Genomic DNA, 1004 nt, shown 5'->3' with positions numbered 1-1004 from the left:
GGTCACATTGTCACTCCAGTGGCTGCTCAAGGACACGTTGTCACAGTCACCATGGCAACCCTTGGGGACACCACGTGGCCACCACGGTGACCTTTGGGGTCACACGGTCACTCCAGTGGCTTCTTGGGGACTCGATGTCACCGTCACCATGGGGACATGGTGTCACCATCACCATGGCAACCATTGGAGACACACGGTCACTCCAGTGGCTGCTCAAGGACACGGTGTCACCGTCACCATGGCAACCCTTGGGGTCACACGGTCATTCCAGTGGCTCCTCGAGGTCACATTGTCACCGTCACCATGGCAACCCTTGGTGTCACGCGGTGTCCCCCGGGGTCCTTTCGCCGTCACCTCCTCTCCGCCTGTGCCTCTTCCTCCTCCTCCTCCTCCTCTTCCTCCTCCTTCTCTTCCTCTTCCTCCTCCTCCTCCTCCTCTTTCTTCTCCTCTTCCTCCTCCTCCTCCTCTTCCTCCTCCTTCTCCTCCTCCTCTTCCTCTTCCTTTTCCTCTTCCTCCTCCTCTTCCTCCTCCTCCTCTTCCTTTTCCTCTTCCTCCTCCTCCTCTTCTTCCTCCTGCTCCTCCTCCTCTTCCTCCTCCTCTTCCTCCTCCTTCTCCTCCTCCTCTTCCTCTTCCTCCTCCTCTTCCTCCTCCTCCTCTTCCTTTTCCTCTTCCTCCTCCTCCTCCTCCTTCTCCTCCTCCTCCTCCTCTTCCTCTTCCTTTTCCTCTTCCTCCTCCTCCTCTTCTTCCTCCTGCTCCTCCTCCTCTTCCTCCTCCTCTTCCTCCTCCTTCTCCTCCTCCTCTTCCTCCTCCTCCTCCTCCTTTTCCTCCTCTTCCTCTTCCTTTTCCTCTTCCTCCTCCTCCTCTTCCTTTTCCTCTTCCTCCTCCTCCTCTTCTTCCTCCTGCTCCTCCTCCTCTTCCTCCTCCTCTTCCTCCTCCTTCTCCTCCTCCTCTTCCTCCTCCTCCTCCTCCTCCTCCTCCTCCTCTTCCTCCTCCTCCTCCTCCTC

The sequence above is a fragment of the Aphelocoma coerulescens genome, unplaced genomic scaffold, assembly GCF_041296385.1.
Source record: "Aphelocoma coerulescens isolate FSJ_1873_10779 unplaced genomic scaffold, UR_Acoe_1.0 HiC_scaffold_221, whole genome shotgun sequence".
Classification (NCBI taxonomy): Eukaryota; Metazoa; Chordata; class Aves; order Passeriformes; family Corvidae; genus Aphelocoma; species Aphelocoma coerulescens.
The sequence above is the reverse complement of the archived record's forward strand: the minus strand, read 5'-3'. Positions refer to the sequence as shown.